The sequence below is a fragment of the Rousettus aegyptiacus genome, unplaced genomic scaffold (genome assembly GCF_014176215.1).
Source record: "Rousettus aegyptiacus isolate mRouAeg1 unplaced genomic scaffold, mRouAeg1.p scaffold_m13_p_5, whole genome shotgun sequence".
Lineage (NCBI taxonomy): Eukaryota > Metazoa > Chordata > Mammalia > Chiroptera > Pteropodidae > Rousettus > Rousettus aegyptiacus.
In genome coordinates, this window is record NW_023416308.1 from 48,202,808 (window position 1) to 48,227,619 (window position 24,812).

A 24,812-nucleotide genomic window follows, 5' to 3' on the forward strand; every position below is an offset into this window, starting at 1 on the left:
ACAGCAGCAGAGTTGAGTGCTTGTGACAGAGATTACATGGCTCTTAAAGCGTGAAAGATTTACTCTCTGGCCCTTTAAAGAAAAAGTTTGCCAAGCCCTACTATAGACATTACAAGGATAACCAGGAAATATTACCTAAAACTTTATGCCAATAAATTCAACAATTTAGGTGAAATAAACACGTTCCCTGGAGAAGCACAGCTTACTGAAACTGACATAAGAAGAAATAAAATATGCAACTATTTATTAGATTTTGAATTTGTAATTAAAAGCTTTCCCAAAAAAGAAAATTCCAGGTCTGAGTAGTTTCTTATGCTAAATTTAATTTAGGATAAATTGCAGGCCTAAATTTGGAGGGTAAAATAAACAAGAAAGATAACATCAGAGAACAGTTGATATTGGAAAAGAGTTTTTAGCCAGGACATAAAATGTACCAGTAATAATGAGTAACACTGATAAATTGGACTTTATTCAAATTATAACATTCTGTTCACCAAAAGATTCCTTTAAGAGAATGAAAGGCAAGCCACAGATGGGAGAAGATATTTGCAACACATATCACCGGCAAAATACTCATATCTAAAATACAAAAACAACTCTACAAATCAATATGAAAAAAGACAACACAATTTGTAAAAATGAGCAAAAGAACTGAAAGTCACTTCACAAAAGAGCATATTAAAATTGCTCACCATCATTATTTATCACATTAAATGCAAATTAAAACCACAGTGATAAACATCTGTTGTTTGCAGTTTGACATCTCTTCCTTTCCTTCTGAGAGTATCAAATATTCTTTATAATCAAATTTTCTTTATAAAACCACTTCTTCTCCATTCTTAGCTATGTAATTTGGGTTGGATTCAACTCAGCCTTAACTCTAGGGATGGAACTTGACTGAGACAAGACAATTAACATACCCCACTTTCCACCCGAGGACATTTGGTGTGAACATGAAACCCAATTACAGCCAGTGAAACATGACACTGAAACTTGAAGCTGCAGTTTAAAGTAAAGAAAACCTCTTTTTTTCTTCAAATAAAATATCAGAAGAGACTTTTTCTCTTTTTCCCTGTAGGACAGAGTAACAATCTGAGGTTTTGACTATAATCAAAAGAGGAGAGCCTAGGGTTGATAGTGAAGGCGTGTGGGATGGGAGCAATAAACACGTTTTCCTTGATGACACTATTAAGAAGGTAGATCAAATCTCACCTGAAGCTACTATGCCTACCTGATCTTTTCAGTTATGTCAGGCAACATATTTCCTTTATGAAATAAGCCATTTTGAGCTGGATTTTCCAAGGCTGCAACATATAGTTAATGGCACAGTTACGATATTTTAGTGCTTGCTATTATACCAGAGAACATCCTCAGTGTTTTGCATACATGGTATCTAAACTTCAAAATACTAAGATAGGTATTATGACCTCCATTTTACAGATGAGTAAAGCAAGATTCAGAGATGCTGAGTGGATAGAAAACTGGAACTCAAACATACAGCTGGCTCTTCCTCCATAAGGTCTTTGACTCAGGAAAGCCCTGCCAAGCAATGAGCAGAAACTACATCAGCACTTGAGCTGCCAACACGTGGACTTGGAGTGCTAAGTCACATAATTTCATCCAACATAATGGCTAGGAAGAGTCTAATAGCATTTTATTATTATTTCAAAGTAAACAACAAAGAATAGGGGTTTGTCTTTAAAAAAAAATGAAAAGGAAAAAAGCATTAGGTAGATATTCTGAGGGAGGTCATTGTTTTCCTTCCTTTTAAACTCTAAGATAAAGTTAAAACAGCCCAGAGGACAAAGCCAACTGGAGTTGTCCTGCTTTAGTGGCTCAAGGAGAGGCAGATCTGCTCCCAGATCCACTTAATGGAAAGGACATAGATAGCAGAAACAGAAATTATAGGTTTCTACCAGCTGCTTGACTGCAGGGCGGGGGAAAAAGACGCCTGTGGCTAAAACACAGGCCAGCGGGGTCCCCATTCATTTGTCCGCTATCACCTGCAGGTCCTTCCAGGCCTCCTCGCAGCACTGCCCCTCTAATGCCCCCTGAGTTATTTCCCAAGTGTGGGTGTTCTGATAGTAGCTGCGGACAATGCAAAAGCCGGTTCTATTAGGAAAAAGCAGAAAAAAGGAAAGGGTAACTTTCCTCAAAAATTCTGACAATGGTAAAAGAGGTAGGATCTGGTTGGTTAATAAAAATAGGAAGCCTAGTAATCGGGGGCCTTCGTGATGGCAGTTTTCCCAAGTACCAGACTGATGGCATTGAGATTTTTAAAAAATATTTAATTGCTTTTTACAAATTATAAAATAACACTTCTACTGTTGAAAATTTTGAAAATATAAACAAGCAATAAAAAGTAAAAAAACTGTAAACCCCTACAACATCACTATTCAGAGATAAGTACTGTTATATCGAGACATTTTCATATATATATATATATATATATATATATATATATATATGTTTTCCCTTATCTTTTCACACACAAAAAAAATACTGCAGTTTTGTAAGCTCTTTGCATTGCTTGGCATTTTTCATATCAATACATGATCTTTACAACATGATAATAAAGGCCCATTACATAAATGTTGTAATAATCAATTTAACTAATCCTGTTCTAATAACTCAGATCATTTCCAAAATTTGAACTTGCCATGTTGAATATTTTATAGTATAATATCACTACCCTTACTATGCTTTTTCCATTGGAAAAATGCCTAGAAGTCAAATTAATGAGTCAAAACATAAACACGTGTAAGACTTTTGACATGTATTACTCTTTATCCTCCCGAAAAAAGTTGTACAAATTCACATTTATGTACTCAGTCTTAAGTCTTACCTAGTAGTTCATCCAGCCACTTGATTCCTAACCACCTCTGGGTATTTACATTGAGTCCTCTGTAATTTGCCTTAATTCTTAATAGAAAGGGAGTTGCTGTCTATAAATCCTTTCTTACTTTATTAATAAACTTGGCTACTAGAATCTACACACCAAGGACTGTCTCTATATTTCTTCTCCAGACAGTGGAAACCCACATTTACTATAGAAATAATAGACACAACAGATTTTCACAAATATTTGTGAATGAATGAATGAATGAATGAAGAACAGCTGAGGTTTAAGCCAAATCTATCTGACTGCAAGGCCACCGTTATAGACATAGCATTGACTGAGTACCCCTTCTGGAAATGACATATATGACATTCCTCCTGGAAAGGATATACAAATGGAGCCCCACTTCTAAATGGGCCAAATTCCTGAGAATTTAACATTTTAATGGGAGACACCTGAGTCTCAGACCTAGCTTGCATTAATTTCAGGACCCTAGAGAGGTCTACCACATCCTGCTGCTGAGATTCCCAGAGCTGCCCTGTCTCATCGACCGTTTAGCAATTCCTTCAGGCTCATGAAATACCCCAGGGATCTTCCATTAGTTTTTTTTTTATTTTCTTTTTCTTTCTTTCTTTTTTCTTTTCTTTTTTCTTTTTTTTGGCTTAAAGCCAGTGTCTGTTCTCACTACTTACAACCAATGAACCTGATGTATTACCCAGAACCTGGACTTTTATCATCATTGGTGTAACTATAAGTAATGGCAAGGCCTCAGGAAAAGAAAATTTACTTCTCACAAAACATTTGGAGTCCCTGATATGTAGACCTGCCTCAGAAATAGGGGCCAGTTGCTGGTGGCAGACTGCTGATAGCAAGCTTACAGATGTCTTGTTACCAGAAATTCCATGAAAACGTGGGCATAAAATTACATAAATTTCAGACCTCTCAGAGGACTGTGTCTTCATTGTTCTTTTCCCATATGTTACAAAAGAACAGTCTGTGTAGCTCTGGATGTGTGGCAAGCTGTAACAGTGGCTAAGTGAATATTCCTTTCAAAAAGCCTGGAGAAAGTTAAAATGTTTGAAACACTGCAGGTAGAGCTCATACCTTCTGGAAACTAATTATGAGAACTAGATGTCCTCAAATAAACCTGCAAAAAGTGAAAAGCCTTGAGCTATTACTTCTTGTTAATGTCTTATGATATTCTAATGGCAGTAGGTATATAGAGAAAGCAGTTTGAAACCATTGGAAACTGGGGAAGGAAATCATCTAGATTTAAAAAAAAATAAATGGTGCCTCATCTATCAGATCCATCTCAGGCTGCTTCTTCCTTTGAGTATTTTCTTGGACATACCCTTCCTCTCCTTTATCATCAGAATCTCCAAAATCTGGCCTCCTATCACCCGCTCCCAAAACTAAGGCTCAAGTTTCTGCTCTCCGGCTTCTCTTCTCTCCAATTCATCATTCACAATTATGCCAGACCGGTCTTTCAAACATGCTAATTTTTCAGGCCTCTCCCCTATTCAAAAATCTACCACTGGAAGACTCATGTGTAGTGAGGGATGCCAGGGCTTTGAAGCCAATGACAAGGGCTTAAATCCACCAACCATAACTATTTGAATTTATATAAGGAATTTAACATCCCTGAGCCTCAGTGTATTCATTTGTAAAAAGGAAATAATGCATGTTTCAAAGGTTAGTACAAATAAATGGTACATAATTTGAAAAGTACTTGGCCTTCAGAAAGCACTCAGTTTCCCCTCCCTATTAAGCTTGAGATCTTACAACCCTATTCAGCATCAACCCTTCCTGACCCACCAAGATCCTTCATAATCTGATTCCACCCTCTGTGTCCAACCACATGTCTCCCCCGAATAAATACTCTGCTCTAATGAGGCGCCCACCCCTCTTTGCCCACCTTTCTACCTCTCTCCTTTTGCTCATGCTCTACTATACTCATTTCTGCTTCTCCACTGCCCACTATACTCTCCTATCCTACAAATTCTTTAAAATCCAGCTCAAGTCCTTCACCCTCTAGCTTCGTTAGTTACAATTTCACCATTTTCAGAAGTTTGCAGTGGGTACAATTTCCCAGGCCACAAACTCAGATGTCTAGAAATGTAATTATTTTTATTTTTCTATAATTGAATGTGATATCTAATTCTAGCCCCTATTCCAACTAGAGATAGTAATTTAATCTTAGTCACATTTGGTTTTTCTTGCTCAAATCAGAGTTTTCTCAGTCATTTCTATATTATAGCTTTCTCTTCTTCCTAGGATTGCGTCTAAATTCCAGAGAGGCTTGCATAATGCTTAGGTTAGGCTATGGGTGAAGAGAATCTTATTACTTTGTCATTCTACATTCTTTCTTCCCTCACCTGCTAAGATACATCTCCCACCACTGACCTACCAAAAGCCTTTATTTATGTCTACTCCAGGGCTTGAGTTCCCATGTGGTTTCTGGTTCTACAGACGTACCCAGCATCTCCTGCTGCACCTTGTCTTTCTGTCCACAAAGTCTGGCCAGGTCTGCTGCTTCATACTCTCAGCCTCTCTGGGGTGGCAGAAAACCAAGAGCAGCTATCTCAGGCTTCTTTGTCTAGACATCCCCCATAGCCATCTCTTCATTAACATCCTCTTGTCCTGGAGGCAAGGGAACTCTGCTAAAATTGATGACCCACAAGCCTCCGAACAGGAAAGCAAGACTCAGTTCCCTTCTGCTCTCAGACTCTCCAATCTATTGTCCTTATCCAGACAGATCTCGGACCAAATACAAAGTTTCACCTTATCAGATGCCAACACCAGCTTCTAGCTCTATTGCTCTTCTCGTCAATTATCTTTTTGTCTCCCAGGAATAAGTTATCTTTTCTCATTTGGAAAAAACAATTCTGACAGATTCTCAGTCTTCCAATTCAAAATTCTACCTGAGTCCTTCAGGGTTTTGACTTTTGAGATAGAAAAAACTTCTGAGTTTTATCTACTGGCTCTATCATGAGTTTTAACAGTCTGCTATGGAACACAAAAGCTAAATATTGACCCATCGTTTTACTGAAGCTTTAAGCTCAAACTGCCCTAGCTGCCACCTGAAATAAATAGATGGGTTATGGCACAGAGGGAAATATAAGGAACAAAAACACAAAATAAATGAAAGATTTCAGGACAGAAAAGAAATATCCAAAACAAAAAGAACATCAGTTGATATCAAATATGACCCCTACCACCCATTTTCACTTCTACCTTTCTTCACCTGGCTAATTTCTATAACCTTTAGTTCCCTGCTTAGATATCACTTCCTTTGAAAAGCTTTCTTCTGCTTTATCTATCCCCATTCCAAGCCCCAAATTAGGTGATGTGTTCTTCCTACGTGTCCACAGGCAGAATTCCAAGATGACCCCCAGCGACCTTCTCCTCTGTATAATTTCCTTCCTGTGAATATGACAGGATATCACTACTGTGATTACGCTGCATTGCGTGGCAAAAGGGATACTGCCAATGTAATTAAAGTTACTAATCAGCTGACTTTGAGTTAATCAGAAGAGAGATTGTCCATGTGGGCCTGTGCTAATCACATGAGCCCTTTAAAAGCAAGGTTTTTCTGACTGGTTGCAAAAAAGGAAGTAAGACATTTAAAGCATAAGGGAGTTTTGATATGCCATTGCTGGCTTGAAGATAGAAAGGGGCAGATGGAAAGAACCTTAGAAAATCCCCTATAGGATGAAAGAGAATTGCAGCTGACAACCAGCAAGAAAACAGGACCTCAGTCCTACAACCTCAAGGAATTGAATTCTGCCAACAACCATGATCTTGGAAGAGAACCTCAAGCCCCAGATGAGATGCAACCTGACACCTTGATTTCAGCCCAATAAGACCATGAGAAAATAATCCAACAATGCCATGTCCATACTTCTGACCTACAAAAACTATGAGATAACTTTGTTGTTTTAAGGCACTAAATTTTTAGTAATTTGTTACCAGTAGTATAAAACTAATATCATACCATATATAATCCGATTGCACCATGTAATTAACCCTGTTACCAACCCGTATCATAATTGTCTTTATCTCTGTTTCCCCAACAAGACTGAGTCCCATGAGAGCAGACTCTATCTAGTTCACATTTATATTAAAGTAATATTATTTGAGTTAAGTTAACTACGTGGATTAAATGAGCAATTATATGTAAAATATTTAGAAGAGTGCCTAGCATGTTTTAGCTATTATTATTGTTGTTCCCCAAGAGTACCTAAAACAGTGGTTAACACATAGTATAAGCTCAATAAATGTTGATTAAGTGACTAAATGACTAGATCCACTTCAAGTGAGCTCTCATTGCATTCGTAGTCAATACTACGAAACACACCATCATGCATTGGTTTTAGGAGGAAACAAGCAGAAGGAAAGGCTGCTACTCCCAGCAACGGGAACATAAAAAAATGAAACAGAGGTGAGAAAGTACAAGGCCTGAACAAAAAACAGTCAACAGATCAATTCAGCTAGAAAGGTAGGTTCCCATAAAGGACAAATGGAAGATTGAGTTGGGAAGGTGTTAGTCATCATCATGGAAGACGCTGATGGCTTTTGCACAAAGGACTGGCATGGTAAACATGCAATAGAGCAGACATTAGACAATAACTCTCAGGATAAATTTGAGAAGGCAGACCTTGGAGAAAGGGACATTTGTTAAGAAGTCTGAACAGTGATATAAGATATTAGAGCCTATGCTAACATGGGGGTTGGAGACATCAAGATCAGAAAAGAAAGGCCTGTTGAAAAAGGCATTATTACAGAAGAAACAGCTGCCTCATTCTACAAAGAAATGGTCAAAAACTTGCTATTAGTTCTATAAACATTTATTGAATACCCCTTCTGAAGCAACCTTCCAGAGAGAGACTGACTTCTGGTCTCAGCCTGTTATTACTGTGAAGCCTCCAAGGCTATGAGTTAAAGTCAACAAAATTCCTCTAAAGATATGGATTCTTAACAATGGATATATCATTTTTCCAGCTTTTAGGCTTTTGAGGGAAATTAGAATAAAATGTATCTGACTATAACTTGACTATAAGGGAGGAGGGATAGGTTAACTAAAAAGTTTCCAAATTTAACACATAACACATTTATGATGGCTGATGGCTGATGATGCTTCTACATAAGGGCAAGATCCTGGGAACTGCCAAATGCCATTGTCTGCACACTTGTTTTGAAAGGCCTTCTAGAGCAGAATCCACCCAGACCTCAGCTGGCTTCTCCCAGAAATATGTTTTCCAAATCAAGGTGAGGATTCTGGGAACAGAGCAACCCTATCTTTTGCTCAGGTGGACAAGAATGTATATGGAGGACCTCTAGAACTCTCACCCACGTCCCATTTGGAACCTGAAACAAAAGTACATCCTCTGGCATGTGTTCTGAGTCCCTAACTCCATTTGGAACAACTGAAGCACTGTAGCACTGAAACAACTTGGATGAGTACTGCATTTGGAAAACATGCCAGTTTTGTCTCCTTCCCATCCTTGACTCCTGCCCAAAATGCCAGCCAGCTCTCATTTATCCCCTCACACCTTTACTCTCTGTGCTTTCATTACTCCAGTTGTAACTCTAATACTCCAATCCTCCCACAAGCTCCCTCTTTCTAATACTGTTTTCTAAATGCCACAATATTCTCAGCTCTTCACTTCTCAAGCATGCCTCAACTGAAGCTTGGCTTGTCTACATATGTGCTGCTGCTTCTTGAGTCTACCACACCTCAGCTGTCTAACATGGTCACTCCCTGGACCTTTTCCTCTGTTACATGCTTGAACACTCACATATACCCTTCTGCTCCTAAACTTTGACCTCATTAAGACATTCAGGCAATGGAATCTCCACTTTTCCCCAAACTTCACAGCCTTCCATAACCAGCTTCAGATGTTGTGATTCATCATTCGTACCACTCTTTGGCTAATAGTTGGGATGCTCTTACCCTTTATCCTCCCACCATATTCACCTAGTAATCCCCTACCTTGGTTCAAACCAATGTTAGCCTTTTCTGCTGGAAAACAGAAGGATTATTCCAACCACAGAAGGTTCTTAGGCTGCTTGGAAACACATTTTACTTGTATAGTCAGCTTCCCTCAGGCGGTTCCCACAACAGCTATGTTAGAGTGTACAGTTTGACTAGTCTATCAGTGAGCCTTTTGGTTCATTAAGAGTAGGAACTGATTCTTAGTTCTGTATCCTCAGAGCTTCCCATAGCCTAGTTCATAGTTGCCACTTAAAACATTTTGACTGATGAATTAGGAAATTGCTAAAGTCTTTTCAGCTCCGAGATTCAGTAACTATGAGGCACTGTCAGTGGGCACTTCTTTTGCCCGACTTGAGGCTCTTTCTTCCAATCCAGAACTTTACATTTAGAAAAGGCCTTTTTTGCAGCAGCCATGCCACTACAAATGCTCACAAATTTCAGGGACACTCCTGCCAGGGGAAGTTTCTGCCCACAGAATGGTGTGAAAATCAAATGAGATATGCTTGAGCACAGAAGCATACTCCTTAAAAAGATTGTGCTATTTTCCACCCTAGTAAATGCCCCACAAATTCCAAGAATATCAGAACCAAACTGTAGATGATGCTTCCCATATTTGCCTCTGTCTGGTAAAAGCACTAAAGTTTTGACTAGTCAAGCCGGGAGTATAAATTAAATTACCTGTTAAGAAATAAGCCATATACAGTTTTAAATTTTGTTTAGAGAAAAAAATGCAAAATCTATAGACCTAGTATTTCCCATTCCATTCACTGAGATAGAGGGTTGTGTTGTGAAACAAACAAACGAACATACAATTTGGAGTTAAAAGACCTAGATTGTAGTCCTTCTTGAAATTCTGGACAACCCACTCAATCTTTTTGAAGTTTAGTTTCCCAGCTGCCCAGGGGTAATATTCAAATACTTGCTGACCAGTGTGACAGAGGTACTAACTTCTTAGAACCAACATGTTAGTGGCTATCATGGTAGAGCAGGGTCCTGGTAGCTCCCTGCTGTACCAGGCACTGACCAGTCAGTTATTAAATGATAGGAAGGATTTGGAAAGAAGAGACGGAAAAAAAAAAAAAGGAGTAGGAGTGCTTCAGGAGTTCCAGGCAGTGATTATTTATCAAAAATTTGGGAATATTTTGATGTTTTAACAAAAAGTATAGCAACTTTGGTGTACACCTGCTGGATATCAGCCCCGCTTTGATTCTTCCTAGGCTGAGAGTGTTTCACATGGGAAATGGGAACCCTGAGAACTCCTTTCAAGACATCTGGAGAATTAAATGAGATAAAGTATATGAAAGGAAAAGCCTATTCCTGCTTGAGACACAGTTGGTGTTTTATAAATGACAGCTGAATGAATGAATGAATGAATGAATGAAAAGAATACCTGTTCTCCCTTCCTCACAAAGTGTTTTCTTCTTTTTTTTCCCCCCACAGTTGGTACGTTTAATAACCAAGTGAACTTGCATATGAAGCTTGTCTTGTGCAGCCTTAAGACACATAGATTTCTGCACCAGAATCTTAAAAGGCCTTAACTGGGTTTGGTCATGTGTTTAGTCTAGATCATCTTTATGACACATTGCTCTCTCAAGATTCCATCCTCAAATATGGCTCCCATTGTGGAAACAATGAGTAGAGAGTACATTCCCCAAACAGAGGAAGGGGTGAGGAGCCTCTGATAGCCCAGTCTCTTAAAATCTTACATGGCCCCCTCTTCAGCAATATGCCCTATGCAGTCAGCAAAGGGCTTCACTAGTGTGGATTTAGCTCATTTGGCAGCTCTCTGGCTGAATTGGAGGCCAATACCACAGCAACAATATAGGCACATGATAGGGGGAAAAAAAAAAAACCACATACACAGATTAAGATAACGATTTCCAAACTAAGTGACAATATTTTCAACCAGGAGCCCCATGATCCAAACCACTAATTTATTAAGTCCCTAGGCTGAGGGTCAGATCACTTAAGGTTTTCATTTGTTTCTTCATGTGATTTAATAAGGATGATACATTACCAGACTCATCATGACATTCTGTTTGCATAATGGCACAGGTGCCTCCTTGCAAGGCAGTAATAACGTTCAAGGCCATCCTATTTTGGAGGATGGCTTTTCTCATCAGGGTCATTTCAGTGTTCAGTAAAGATAAGTTTTTCTGGCTATCAGTTAAGGCTTGTGGGCTCACAAAGTATTTTAGGAAGAGTACCTAAAATATTAAATGTGCAAAATTTTTAAATGTCAACCCCACAGGTCTGTGTACCCTGTGCATTATTTGCTATCCCCTAGAAACACAGAGCTATTCCTAGGTGCTGTCCGCAGTTATTTGAGACTCTCACCATATGAGCACTAGACCTCAAACTTTAGGAAATTCGGCAATACCCTCCAGGTCAGATAACTAAGCCTCCAAGTACCTTTGGGTCCACCAATATCATATCACTTCATGGGCAGTGTTTGAGAGCCATCTGTTGGAGTCTGGATACTCTGTTTCTTATCCCAGCCTCTGTACCCAGTAGCAGGATTGATGACCTTCTCAAGAGCCAGTAACTAGTCCATGACTGCCAAGAGGAAAACTGAGTGAGTAATCATTAAAATTAGTGTATCCGCCAGCAGAGTTCCTCCATCTGGGGAGCAAGCTCACTGTGGACTTAAATGGCTCTTATTCTACTTTCAGGGTAAATTATGGTAATTTAACATTACCACACCCAAGAGCTCATGAGGATTTGACAAAAGGAAATAAGAGAGACTTACCATCAGTAAGGACCTGTGGCATTTGACAGATGAACAAGCTAAGACCTATAGAGGCATCGTTTGCCTGAGGCCATACTGCTATTAAGTGGTGGATGAGTTTGACCTCAGAGAGCCCACGTTCTTTCCAGAATGTCCAGACTGTCTCCCCCTAGACATTTCAGCAGATGCAGTAAACAGTAATTAAAGAAAACAGAGACTATCTGCTGCTAGGGGCCAGTAATCCATATAAATAAAATCCCCATATTTGCAAGAAAAGAGTAATGCTGAAAAGTAAGATTCTAGCAACAACTGGGACTGATCCTTCGGCAGAGACAGAAAACTTATCAACCTATTTCAAGATAAAAACTGACCCCTATGTTACAAAGAACTTCATTTAAGAGAATTAATTGCTTGCTGCGATGGTCCTGATGTACACATGTATGAGTCAAACCATGAAAATTCCCCGGGCCCAGGACACATTGATTGGTCTCTGTTCCAGAGTAAACAGTTCTGTACCTTCCTTTGGGAAGCTGAATCGGTCTCAGCTGGTAAATTGTCACAGTGACAGAGCAGCTGCACTCAGATCCCCTCACTGGAGCATTTAGTGCAACCATCCCCTGGAGAGGATAAAAATGCATGCGATACTGTTAGGGTCTTTGCATTTGTTCTTGTTACCTGGAATACTTTTCCCCTAGATATTTTCATCGTTTCCTATTACTCAATTCCATTCTCTACTCAATATCTCTTCCTCAGAGAGACCATTTGAAATCACTCTATTTAAAAGAACACCTCTGTCACATTCTACATCCTTACTCTGTTTTATTTTTTCTTTACAACATGCACACTATCTAACATTATTTTATGTAGATATGTGTGTATTAATCTCCCTCCACTGTTGTATAAGCTCTAAGAGAGCAGAGATTATTGGTTTGTTCATGGCTATATCACCCGTGCCTAGAACAGTACCTGATACATAGTGCACTCTGAATAAATATTTGTTGAATAAGTAAAAGCAAAGCTGGCAGTGCCCACATTTGTGACTATACATGTGAGAGAGCAGAGATGTCATCGAGACCAAAGAAAAGCAAATGCCTAGAAATAGAAACCAAAACATTGCACATTTATTAATATGACCCTGTCTGCGAAGGAAATTTTTACCATGTTAAGTAAGCATCGTCATGTAAAAATATTTGAGGAGCTGACCACCCCTCACCCTGTCACCCCACTCCTCAATGGGCAGAATGTCAGCATTAAATTAGAAGAAGAATGTGCAGGATAAGACAACCTATTGTCTTAGAGAACACAATCTGCTACAACAGTTTCTTCTCACAGCAGTTTCTAAGAAGTAATTGAAGAAATACCAATTTCAAAACAAATGAGCAGCTGCTATGATGTGGTGAAAAGACCACTTGAGCAAGACAACAGATTTCTGTGAAATCCAGTCTCTGCCACAAACTCACAACTCTGAAAGCCTCCCCTGCACTCAGGTCTCCTCTCATGCTGTTTCTCTGCTTCGAATGTCACTGCTGCCTTCTCTACCAGGTGCAGTTGGAAAAGCTCGCCTGACACCACCACCATGCCACACGTAAGTCCCATGGGATGTTTTCAAAGTTCTATTATGATGCTGAGCTCTATGTGTCATTCATTCATTGCACAATTTGTACAGTCTGAGGCGCTATTCTCGGCACCAAGTACCATGGCAGATTTATCATAAAGCTAATGAAGATTTAGGTTCATGGCCCCTCGCATACATGTATCCCTCCTAAAATCCTGTGAGGGGCCCTAACAACACATGGTCATATGTTTCTGCCAAATGTGCACAAGTAAGATACTTTGACCTTACTCAATTAAAACCACTCTCAGCTCCCCTCAGGAGATGTTGGAGTCACAGTAGGCATTCAGGGGGTCTAGCAAATAGGAAGTCAAAGAGGGATGCATTTAATTTGGGTTGATTGGGGTATTTTTATATTGTCGCAGTCACTTTTGCATACAAGTAAGCTGTTATTAGCTTTCCTGAACTAGGAATGACTTCAGGAATACTCTTACCATGCACTGTGCCAACTCATCAGCCATTGTGACACGGAGGTGCTGGACCCGAAACGGCATAGCAACATGCACATATGCTGTAGTGCCCAGCAGCAGAAGAATGTATGTAGAGGAGAAATACAGTTTAAACATACTCACCAGAAATCAATCTGTCCAAAATCAAATGTGAAAAATTGTAAACAGACAATTTGGTCCTCATCAACACTAAGTCAAAACAAAAATCCTCTCCTGTCCAAAATACATCCAATGATGCAACACATGCAAGTAGAAATGCATCAAATGTTTATACTCTTTTTTAGAAAGGAATCATGTGAAATAGAAATTATCGAAGGCCTGTGTTTACAGGGTAAAACCTGTAACCAAACTATAAACAGCAAGTGTGTCTACAGCTTCTCAGATGATATCAAAATAACAAACTACAAAGCTGAAAAAAATTTTTCTAAAGACAAATTTGATCAACTAGAAGAGAATAAATTATAATTACATTGTCTTAAATAGAATAAATCATAAAATCAATATAATAAGAAAAAGGAATTGGTAATCAAAGAGTATGCAGCAAAAATTGCATGAAGAAAGAAATATAGCATCATGTTATTTTTCTGGAATTTATAATGTTTATGTTATTTGCCAGCTTTGATAAATATACAGTTTTTTTGTGATTTTTTTTCTTATTCCAAAAAATATCCATTCAGAACTAATTTTGTGTTAATAATTTTGTACTACTTTTTAAAAAGAGGAGACCCCCAAATTATATTAACGTTAGGTCTCACAAAACTTAGATGTACCTGAGATGGAAGACAGGAGTGAAGAGGAGATACACTATAAAAGAGGAGAACAAACAAAAATAAACAAAACAAAAAACACATTACATAGTGTATAGATAGTATTAAATTATATAGGCTTGTCCTCACCACTAAATCAGAAGCTCCATGAAAACAGGGATTGTTTCCTACTTACACAGATCCCTAGAACATAAGCACAGCTTCTGGAATGAAGAAGGTATTGATAAATACTAGATGGATGGATGGATGGATGGATGGATGGATGGATGGATAGATGGATGGATACATGGATACGATGGACCAACAAGTGAGTGGAAAAGGCTTGAGAAAGTCAGTTAACTTCTGTGTACTTTAGTTTCCATACCTGTAATATAGTTAGATTTAGATTATTTTATCCAAGTATCTTACATAATAAATTTTGACAATAGCTGTATAATTTATTGTTGTCTTTATCATATACTTTACATAATTATTAAATTTTTAGCTCTATGTTTTACTTGTCCAGCAAGATTTCAAGTTTCTTAGACTAGAGCTCTATATATATTTTGTCTTTTAACTATTGATAATTAGCAGAACACTGCAGAGTAGGTATGTTTGTTTAAAATACTAATGCTGAAAATAGCTGGTAAATAATGTTATATTCATCATTTTTCCTTATAATAATCCAGAAAAGGTATATGAGAGGCAAGATCAGGTAGAGGCTAAGGACATGAACTGTAAAGTCACATTGCCAAGTTAGATCCCTTCTTTGCCAAGTGTTAGTTTTTGTAAACGGGTCAAGTTCTCATTCTTTCTATAGCCTGTTTTCCTCATCTGTTAAACAGAGATAAAAATACCTAACTTACAGAGTTGTTGTGAGAGACTTACACAATGTCTGACATATAACAATTACTCAAAGTATGTCTGCTGTTATCACTCCTATAGGAGCGAGGTTATGGTCACAGGTGTGCCTCCCCCACTTTTCTTTGCTGCCATCAAGATCTGCTCTCTTAGGACTGTACTGAAATAGTGGTATAATGTTGGGGATCAGTATTTTTAATATCCTAACTTTTTAAAGAGACAGTGAGTATGGTGATGCGACAGCAATCCTTAGACAAATCCTGCTAAATGCAGTGTGCATCTGACTGCCCCTTTAGGCTCCCTTAAGGACTTACTTGCTTTTGCAGTGCTAGTTTGTCTGCAATAAGTTCAGTTTCTCCTGCCTTCTGTCAGTCCCTCCCTAATTCAATAAATTCAACATCACTGTGCATCCATCAGTTTCTAGGTACTGAACACAAGTACCTAGAAAAAGTGAAAAAGACAGTTCCTGCTCTTAAGTAACTCAGACTAGCTGGGAAGGCAGACATGTACATAACTCACCAGAGCAATGTAATAAAGGATATAATGTGGGAATAAAAAAGCACTTCAGGAATAGGGAGGAAGAAGCCAAAAAGCTGTCAGTTTAGCTTACCTTATTTCTTAAGTCCTAAATATTACAATTTTATAGTCATCTTTAGGGATAGTAGCAGGAATAATTAATTATGTGAAATCAAAATATGCTAAAATTTCCAAATCCTAATTATAGCAAGTCACTGTGTAAAAGTTCCCTACAGATCCTTAGCTGAGGGCGGTGCTGCACACATGTAGGGCAAGACTCCACAAAGCCTGGCAGAGAGTGGCAGTTAAAAACACTAGACTTACACAATCTGAGAGACCACCAATGCTCTGGTTCAGTCAGAACAGAGGGATTTGTCGACATCCCAGACAGTCACTGTGATCCCAGAAAGGTCTTGGAGGAAGGACCATACCCTAGAGAAAAATTTAATCTAGACCTGCACTGGCCAGTATAGTAGCCACTAACCATAGATAGCAATTTAAATTTAAATTTTAACTAATTAAAATTAGATAAAATTTAAAATGCATTTTATCAGTCTCATTAGCCACATTTGAAATGCTCAATAGCTAAATGTGACTAGTGGCAACCACACTGGACAAAACAGATATAGAACATTTCATCATCACAGAAAGGTTTACTGGATACTTCTCTAATAAAGCTAAAACAAAGACTGAAAAGATCAAGGAGAGACACCAAAAAATTATCTATCTCAACATTCTTTAAAGGAAGGCAACATAATCCAGGCTCCTTAAAATGTATCACTATATAAATAGAATACAATAAATAATTCTCGAAGTACAAAGAAGCAAGAAAATGTGGACCACAATCAAGAAAAAAAATGTGAATGGAAATAGATCCTGAGATAATACAGAGATTTGAATTTTTAGATAATGGCTTAAAATAGCTATTATAATAAATTTCTTCAAGGACTTACAGGCAATATGATCTTAATCGGAACATAGATGGAGACACCTCGCCAAAAAAAAAACAAACAAACAAAAAGGAAACTATAGAAAAAGAATAAAAGGAAAGTCTATAATTCTAATTTACAATATCTGAAATAACATATTCACTCAATTGGCTAAAGAACAGATTGGAAATGACAGGAGAATGGGTCAGTAAACTTGAAGACAAATCTCTAGTTATTAACCCAATCTAAAGAACACAGTGGAGGAGAAAAACAAATCATATTAAATCTGATTATTCATGCTTTTTGTCTTTTCCTAAGATTTATCATTAATTATTCTTTGCTAAACTTGTAAAATTTTCAGTGCGAAAACCAGACAGGATCTGCCAAGAGTATTTTTATATATACAAATGCTCCATCACAATGACTGCCAACTCACAATGACTAGAAAGCTGATTTGCTGAACAAAGTAAAATCTCAGCCAATTTAACCATTCTTATTTTTACATTACCAATTTATATACCACAGTCACACTTAAAAATTATGTCAGATTTTCACCAAATTTGGAACCCTTCTAAAGATTATCAAGGTACTATTGATTTGATTTATGGTCATTCTGCATTTTAAAACAAGATGGGAGTCGATATGTTTTCAATAAGCTGGACTTCTTAATGTTTCAGGGAAACATGTTGGTGGGTAGAAGTTCTAGAAAAAAATGTTTCTTTATTCAACAAGCATTCATTGAATCTATATTCTATGCTTTAAATTATGCTGGGGATGTAGGGGGTGAAATAGACATGAGCCTTAACTATTACATTAAGTGAAGTCCCTAATTTATAAAACCACTAGGAGAGAAGTAATAACATTTGGCTACTGTTCTTCTTCCAAGATTGAGGAAGAAGATAAGTTGCACAAAATACCACCAATGAATAGAGTAATACAAATTTCATTAGGAAGGAAGGTCCAATTTAAGATAGAGCCTTCTAGTTAAATATAGGTAAGACAGAGTTTGACCTATCACATAAGCATACTTAAATTTTAATCCAAGGACTAAGAGATTATAGGGTGGCTAACTCAAGTTGGTTTCTAAGTGACTCAGATAATCCATTTTTCATTTATCTTTACAGATGTTAAGTTTTGATTTTCTCTAGAGAAACTAAACATAAAAGGAGAATCTTATTATCATAAGCCAGTTACATATTAATGCGCAATTTCAATAAAAATAAGTTTACATAATACAATTGATAAAACAACATCAACAGGCCACACACAGAAATGATTTTTAATTATTTCATTAAAGCCTATCGTAGTCCATTGTATCTCAGTGATGGAAAATATTTTGCTTCAACTCTACTAATTTGCTCTGCGAATCGTGAATACGTATTTTATTGCCTCCATTCATGAAGTAAACATTCATGAAGTAAACACATTATATAAACATTTCAGCATCAGAATTCACTCCACATTTATCTACCCGGTAAGCCCTCCAGACTTTTAATTAAAAGGCACGCACATGAGCCCTAGCCCACCACTTCTCACCCAGCTGCCATCATTAACACTTGCTACTCTACTGAAAAATCCAAATACCACTGACTTGAAGCCTGGCTTCTCTTTGGCATTTTGGCTAGCAGTCTACTCTTGCACCCTGGTCAGCCCCTGATTAAAAGAGAGGCCAGAAAGGTTGGTGACCAGTGTGATCAGTCAATAAAGGGCACTAAAGCATCAGGGAATATACCAGGATTTAGGGATCAGTTTCCATACATAACTATGTCGCAGGCACGATGTGGTCCAGCTCACGTAGAGAAAAATTTCTAACGAAATTTTCAAAATTTCAAAAAGTGCTTCTCACTGATTTCCGTCTCTCTGTGTTGACTATTTTCACAAGGTAAGACACACATTTCATGATGTCACTACAGTATTCTGAAACTGGCAGTCCCAGTCAACACTGTGCAATGCTTTTTGCTGTAAATTAGTGATTTCCTACTATGTTGTAAACCTTGTAGTATGACTCTGAAGAAGTTGTCTGGTTCAGAAAATAACAAAATAAAAATAAAGATAAAGTAGGGACAACAGACATATGTCTACATGTAAGCCAGAAAAAAAATAATCTTGAAGATATTTTGAATAAGACTTATTAAATATTTCTATATAAATTGCTTCTATCCTTAATGAGTCTGAATGACTAAAGCTTATTAATCCAAGTGCTATAAAAACCTAGAAATGAAAGATAAACTAAATAAATTAAAACATTAGATTCACTTGGTGTAATGCATATAATTTTGAACATAAATGTAGAGGCATAAAAATTTTATTAGCAAAATATAAAATTGTCTCCCTCCCTTTTATAAGTGAACAAATATTTTTTTTAAATATTTATTTAGAGAGCCACTACATTATCGGCCTGAGTGTGACACCCATATGTATCAGTCCACCCTGGGCCCTGGCTCATTCTGTTTCTCTTAAGGTCATAACAAATTGAGAAAAAAAATACAGAAGTCAGACATCTGAAGATAAAACATATCAATTTTTTAAGCGCATAAAAGCTGTTTAGAAAACATAACTAAATTCTGGACCGTGCGGCCTTTCTCATATCTCAGCCCTGAAATAATCCTATGCACAGAGTCACTGACAAAGACGGACCAACACAAGCCTCCCTAAACACCAAAATGCTTCTGCCACTAAGTTTACTTCTCAGCTAAAAGAAAGAAGACATTTCTTTCAGTATGAAGATTCAAAGGAGAAAAAGAGGAGGCAAATGTTTGAAAAATTCTTTAGTCAGATTTCATTCTATCACCCTGGGAGACAATGAGCGAGATCAGAAAGCAGCCATGATTATTAATCTTCAAAATTATCCCATATGGAAATATAAAGTGAGGGAAATATTCTTCTCAACCTAACATTAACTGGGCTTCCTTCCTTCCTTCCTTTTTCCCTCCTTCCTTTCATCCTTCTTTCCTTTTTTCCTTCTTTATTTTTATTTTTATTTTTTTCAGGTGAGGCAACCCTTGGTTGACCTCACAGATTGCAAGTACCTTGTCAGTTTACAATCCCTTATTTTTTATTTTTTGTGCCTACAGCACCTGATTTTCCTAGGTGGTCTCTCATGCAAATACTAACCAGGCCCAACCCTGATCAGACGGGATCAGACAGGATCCGGCTTGTTCAGGGTAGCATGCCTGTAGACGCTTTTTCTTTCTTTCTCTCTTTTCTTGACCTTTAAGCAAGTGGTTCTCAACTTTACCACCACTACAAATACTGGGAGATATTTAAAAATACTGATGCCTGGGTCCCATTCCCCAAAGATTCTAATTTAGTAAATCTGGAAAGTGGCCTGAGTATTATTGTTTTTTTTTAAAACTTAACAAGATATTCTAATGAGCAGCCTAGTTTAGAAGCACTGCATTCATCTCAAGTTCAAACAGATGGATGGGGAGATTAGAAGTCTGTCCTGTCTCCATGAGGTCAACCTCCCAATGCCAACCAGGCTTCTGTGTGGGTTCTGCTGGGGCCACTGGGTGGCAGGTTAGCATTTTGCTCTCCAAGAGTTCTGAAATGGATTGCTGTGGTTCATTAATTCAATTAACTTAAAAGCTGAAAAATTCACTCCCTATTCCATTGTCCATTCCAAATTTTCCCAGCAATAAAATCTAATACAGCTCATCACAGGTTCTGCAGGGCTATTAAATAAAAACATATAACAACTGTACTCCATTAATACCAACTAGAAGTGTCCCCAAGTTTGAGTATAAATCAACTCTGATTATTAAATTTCCAAGGAGAAATTAATGTTCAAAAATGAATCTTTTTTTCAAGTTAAAGTCCAAAATCAAAGTCTCTTATCTTTTTAATTTCTAAGTCCAGGCTGGAATATTTGTGATGCCTGGGTTGACTTTAGATTTTGAGTAGTGTTGCCTGGGCTCTTATCGACCATACAAATTTAATTTTCTCAGACCTCCCCCCAAGCTGAATTAATAGCTAAATTAATGACAAGCCTTGTGTAGGTCTCACTTTTAAAGAATCAAAGGAGTTAACAGGATACATAAAATAAACATAGCAGTAGTCCCATACGGACAAAATATGGACGCGAAAGCAGTTCATCCCTACATTTCTGTATCACCAGACCTGAGTACTTAGTGTTATCACAGACCATAGCTATGAAGAGAAAGCAGAAGATGACATACATCTATGGGTTCAGCCTCAGCAGGACAGTAGACAGTCTCTGCCACTGTTAGATCCTCATTTGTGCCCTTCAACTCAGTGGGGAGAAAGCTCCCATTGGGATGCTAATTTTGATACTATGTATTTACTATTCCTGTGGAGAAATCCAACCTTGCCCTGCCTCCCGAAGAATGGCATTCGAGACATTCTCGCAAGGAATGACTCTGGTACTTCACGGTTTAGAAATCTGCAATGATGCCACCATCCATCAGTGGATCTTATTTGAGGTGCCTTCCTTTGCTTATCTGCATAACTGAAATCCTCTACAATTTCATTTGTAATCAGGTAAAGAAAACCTACCAGGGAAGCCTTGAGCAGCCCAGGCTGAAGGGGTTAGGAAAGGGGGCTAAAATCATAGTAGGGAAAAATGCAGATACTGACCAGATGTAGTTTGTCAGGCAGGGAGCCAGCAAATAAGTCCCTCAGCCTTGCTTCGCAACAGCTCCCAGGACCCTGCTGGACCTTCCACTGGCTGTATTCAACCAGACCTATGTTAAGCAGCCTGAGAGAGATCGGCCTCCAGGAGCATAGAGTAGAGCTTGGGAGGATGGACAATAAATCTTTAGAAGCAAGTAAAAAAAAATGTAGCACACTTTTATGTTGTATTTCCATCTGCTGTTCCCCTAATTCCTTTCAGGAAGGCTCATTTGAGTTTCTAACTGTTCAAGCTATTTCTTAAGGACATCCCTTTCCATTCTAATGCAGGTAATGCTAAACTGTTCTTAGAATCTGCCTATCTTCTTTCCTTTTACTTTCCCTTCTGGCCCAGACATATGATTCTGGAAAATACTCCTTCAGATTTTGTCTTACACATTCTCCTACAGAAAGAAATATGAAATCAAAACAATCTGCGTCTACAACAATCCCCACTGTTCAAACCTTCCCACCTTCAAAACCTCATCAAGTTGCATAATCTCATTTGCCAATGACATTATATTATATCCTCCCACCAGTTCAACCTAGGTTTGACCTTCATCTATTATTATCTCCCTGCTCCCATTTAATATTCCCATTTTTTGTGCTTTCCCTTAGAGTACTAATTCCATACATTTCTTAGGTACATTCCTCAAGGTGCAAGTGATTTCTGTGTCCTGTTGGGGCTTTCCAAATCATTTCTCTCTCTAATAGTCTTTGGCCAACTTTTCCATGACTCTGTTGTATAGCTGCCCCAAAGTACAAGGATGGGTGCCACTGCTCTTACCATAGGGTCTGTATTTGTAGCTCTAAGAGTGTTTTTCCATCATGTTCTGGATTCTAGCATCTTTTGAGGAGTCATCCTAGTTTTCTTCCTAAAACATTGTTTCTCTTACCTTTATTGGACCTGGTCACTATCTGATTTAGTAACATTTAAAATACTTTGCTCTTTTCTAAGCCCTGTTTAAAAACAATTATAACTAGACATATCACATTTTCCCTTTCTTATCTGCCTCTCCTAGCTTTCAAATGTCTAATGCAGGTCTCTACATTGCAACACATCTGGAGAAATCTCTTTATCACAGCTTAATTATATTTTCTTCCATTATTTCATTTTATATTTCCCTTGCTCCTATCCTAATAGTAAAACTGAAATGTATTTCTCCAACTATTCATTCCTCCTTTATTTCTTAATTTGAGTTCTAGAAAATGGAAATTCCAGGCTCAGCCCTTGTTAACCTTTGAATTTTAAATCATTTCATCAAGATAATTTTCTGCTTTAGTTGTTTTTGATGGCATATTCTCTACATACGTCTTGCATTTGCTCTTAAAATTTGTTACTCTTTTATGAGTCTCAGGAATCCACAGTTATGATCAGCATTTATGTAACTAACAAGTTACTTAAACTTATAAGTTGTAGTGGAAGTTCTGGGGACCCCATGCCACATTCCCCCTCCCACCAAGTCCACGAAAAGTTCTAGCATGTCCCCGGTATCCTCTCTCAAGCACTTCCCAAGGTTTCCGTGCTTCAGGACTTTCCAAAATCTCAGAAAACTGCTCAATCCTTGTGCAGGTACAGTCCAGAAGCCTGAGGTACCTGCTCTCAATCCCTAGTGGGGAACAAGAGGCTATGGATCAATAGCCCAGTTTCCTAAGCTGCAAAGAGATAATCTTAGCATATTCTACGCAATTTCCAGAGAGCATCACTTCCCATAATGGATACCAGCTCCATAATGCATCCTGTATTGCTTCCTCTCATTCCTTTTCTCACGTGCCCCACTCCCTCACTTTAGCTCCCTGGGATCGCAAGCAAGCAAGCAAGCAAGCAATACCTGCACCCAGTTTAGCCCATGTCTCAACTCAACTCTTGGAGACACAAAATCAAACTTACATGAGACCTTTTAGTGGGGCACAGTTGGAAGAGTGATTCTTAAGACAAAGAGTCACTAGAGGTTGTCTCAAACCTAAAACACTAGAAGTGTCTTACACTTTCCATGTCCCTTTATCTTTAAGCATAATTAGTGGAATTTGAGGTGGCCAGTTTAATACAACCTACTTAAGTCTGGCATTAACGATTTATAGCTAGACACATCACACACACACACACACACACACACACACACACACACACACACACACTAGTTAGTTCCACCTGAAACTTAACTACCTCTGTAGACTTTGATGAGAAACAGTAAAAGTAGCAAAAACTGTTACTAGGGCTCCACTTGTTCCAAGGTAAGTCTTCACTGGGACCCAAAGGCTCTCTTTTGATGATTAAATCCCTCTTTAAGCCTTTCCTGCAATACCAACATAAGCTTTGGTTTTATTGTTCAAGTTCAGCTGCAGTTTACCATTCAGCTGGGCACCGGCTAAGGCCCAAGAAGCAGTCCCCTAATACATAGCCCTGCCTATATAAAAATACCCGCTTTCCTGTATAAAAACCTATTCCTGCCTGTAGACAAAGTTGCCATAATCTTAAGTGACCCACCAACATCATTTTCTCACATGGCTCACTTATTAAATCCAGGACCTAAAGCCACTTACAAAGCTAGGTTGATTAGAAGCCAACTACACGTCTCCTATAGCTAGCCACACAGCAAAACGCAAGGCACCACAGACTGCCAAGGTAAAAAACCTACACGGCCTCCACCCAGTGACATTTAATGACTAGAGCTGCCAGCCCAGGATTCACCAGTTATTTTGATCCCCAAATTCTACACCTTATCTCCTTCATGAAGTCCCTGGATCATCTACCAGTGCTGGGGTTTAGAGATCACAATACTGTCACCTATTTTCTGTCAAATCAATTGAAGGATACACACAAGGATCAAGGAAACAGAGATTATAATGTTATCTTCATTACTGATAAAGCGGTTTGCAGAATGTGGCTTAGCTTAAGGCCAAGTAAGTTCTCTAATATTTTTCCTCCTCTCAAATGGAAAGGGTGAGGGGGTAGAAAGAGCCTAGGAGTATACTACATGTAATCTGTCCACATGGAAATAGGAGGAATGTTCTCTCTCAGCAGCTACATTTCTTGCACCTGGATAAACGTGGCTACCAATCCCAGCTCCACATCACCACCTTGCTTTTCCTACAAGAGACCCACAAGAAAGAGAACCTCACTGACCCAGTTCATCTCCAGCTGACCCATTTACCTTGTTCATTTCTGCACAGAGCTTCACCGCAGAACATATCAAAAGCCACTTGTCAGGTTATGGATCACCACCTTTGGTGTCTGCCACTGAGCTGTTGCAGAACAAGAAGGAAGGAAAAGGCTGAGGTTTCGTGGTACCTAGGACCAGTACCCAGGGAAAGGGCTATGGGAGGAGAACTGTCACACCTGCCCAGATGTCCAAGTTACCCAACTTCTGCAGGCGCATGGCCCTCCACGCCTTGCTCCAGATTCTGCGTGTGGATGGCCTACACATCTTCCCTGCACCACCACATCAAGTCGCCCTCCTCTCACCAGGGCCTTTGGTCACTGGCACACTCCTCAGGTGTGGGCTTT